Here is a 2,462-nt window from a genome sequence, read left to right as displayed (position 1 = left end):
CCCCAAGCACCCCCCTAGTTGCGCCTATGGTCTACACAAATGACAATCAAATAGTCTTATATAACTTGCGTATTGTATATATAAATCATATTATAACTACTATATAAATTTATGCGATTATACGAATATTGGTTAGATGTGTAGTGTGTACCTATATAATATAATGTACAATAATTGTTATAATAGCCCCGACGTCGCTTTGATAATCTCCAGTTTTAAATTCATTTGACAACTGCAGTGAGCGTATTAAAGCATAATATATATGTGTGTAATCGTATAAAACCTTATTATTTATACCGACTGTACTGGCTAAACGGTGAGTGACGAGTGTTATTTGTTTTGTTTCCATTTGACGAGTTTGGCCGTTTATACCCACACACATTATTCGCCCTGTAAACAATAATATAATATAATAATTAATAACACGATACGACGTGAGTTAAGATAATTCAAACGTATCAAAAATGATACATTGGTATTACATGTAGATACCTATATGGCTATATACCAATTACCAGGGTTGGCAAAAACACGGGCTTTTTAGAAAAAACCCAACCCGGTTGAGTTTTAATGTAAAAGTAATAATGGGTGGTTTTATCGGGTTTTTTCAGAAAAAACCCATCCAAAAACCCAGTGGGTTGTATTGTAAAATATTAATGGGTGGTTTTATCAGAAAAAAATAAAATAGGAATTTTTTATTAAAAATAAAAGATTTCTATTGACCATTAGTGTGTAATTTTTTCTATTTTATTCTTTAAATTGTACCTACCTAATTAAAAAAATATAAATAATACCTATAAGTTAAAAAAAAAATAAGAGTGAACTTCTATTTTATCCAGAAAAGTAACCCGGGTTTTATGGGTTTTTTGAAAAAAAATTAGTGGGTTCATCACAGAAAAGCAGCCCGGGTTTTTTCGGGGTGGGCTTTTTTTCGTGCCAACCCTGCTATATACAGAATGAACCAGTGACCCATTAACGTAAGACAAGTAAGACACTTATACTATATTACAACATTCTTATGAATATTTTTACTATTTCGTTATCATTTATTAAAACGTTTCCTTTTTTTAATGACAATATTATATGGATTTTTATTTCCTGATTCCAAAGCTGTATATTTTTTGGTGTACATACTTCGATGTATAAAAATCTAATTTTGAATATTATCATATCATTCTTTGACAATATAGTACCCTATACCTAGCTATCTATATCAAATCGTAGAAAATTAACTCTGTGACCGATTAAATGTAAAAACATGTAAGACATACAAAGAATAGACATTTCTTGGATACTCTATATTCGTCTACAAAAAAGGTTTTTGTTTTCATTCCCCAACTATCACAAACATAACCAAATTACGCCACTGTGTTGTTTTTCCGAAAACATGTCAAAGGGAAAATTATATATTATAGATATGACTTACAGTGGCGTTTAGAACATTTTTTATGTGGTAGGTCCAATGCATTTTTATTTTTACCACCACCACCACTACTTGTATTAGTACAAACTGTACAATTTACAAGTCCCCTATCATCCAAACGGTTTGTTATTTGTTAACATTTAATTCTCTATTATGACAAGTCAATCTCATATTATTCGCATGGCCTCACATCAGTTCACTACACCACAGGCACAGGCATCAAAAAATTATTTTCACCACGCCACTGGTGAGAAGTGTTGTGCACCTATATAATATAATGATCGAAAAGAAAATCTTATGACTTATAGTATGTATGTATATTTTTAATATTCATAGGTAAAATATGAATTACCTATTAATTAAACTTCAGTATATTGTATACTTAAATTATTATTAATTAATTGAAAATGTCATCTTATGTATATGCAGAAGAATAACTAGCCGAATGTATATAATATTGTTTATTATTTTTCGCATATCATATTATTTTCTGACTCGGTTAAACTAGTAAAACACTTAAATAATAAAAAAATATGAAAAATCAGGCATAAAATATAAAAACATGAAAGTAATTAAAAAAAATCGCTGATGAAACAGCTATAGGTCGCATTCCCTTGTTGAAACAAATATTTACATATATTTGATGTAGGTAGACGGTTCGTATATCTATTTATATATTTGTATATTTATAATAACAAAACCAAGTCTGGTGGAATATAAAGAAGACACATTTATGTATTATACTTGGTGATTTCTCGAATAAATAAATAAAAATTGATTGTATGCAGCCACCAGAACACCATACATATTATGCGAAATATTATACCCATCTACACATATTATAGGTACTCACATAATGTGTCTAATAAACTTTTATCGTACTAAAACTTATAATTGGTGTATAATATAACAAATGTTTAGGTACTTTAAGCAAATTGATGTGACTTAATAGTATTGTTTATGTTATAGACTTGTTTATAATATGCGATGGCGACAGTTTTATCGTATAAAATCAATATTTTAGTTACATATATTTTAG

The 2,462-nt window shown here is 28.8% G+C and overlaps 1 protein-coding gene across 1 annotated transcript in view; it reads left to right on the top strand.

Annotated features, from left to right (window-relative positions):
- The window catches only part of LOC100161761 (mushroom body large-type Kenyon cell-specific protein 1), a 125,380-nt gene that overhangs the window by 60,140 nt on the left and 62,778 nt on the right, over positions 1-2,462 (top strand). The window lies entirely within an intron of this gene.

Source organism: Acyrthosiphon pisum, chromosome A2, assembly GCF_005508785.2.
Source record: "Acyrthosiphon pisum isolate AL4f chromosome A2, pea_aphid_22Mar2018_4r6ur, whole genome shotgun sequence".
Taxonomy (NCBI): Eukaryota; Metazoa; Arthropoda; class Insecta; order Hemiptera; family Aphididae; genus Acyrthosiphon; species Acyrthosiphon pisum.
The sequence above is the reverse complement of the archived record's forward strand: the minus strand, read 5'-3'. Positions and strand labels throughout refer to the sequence as shown.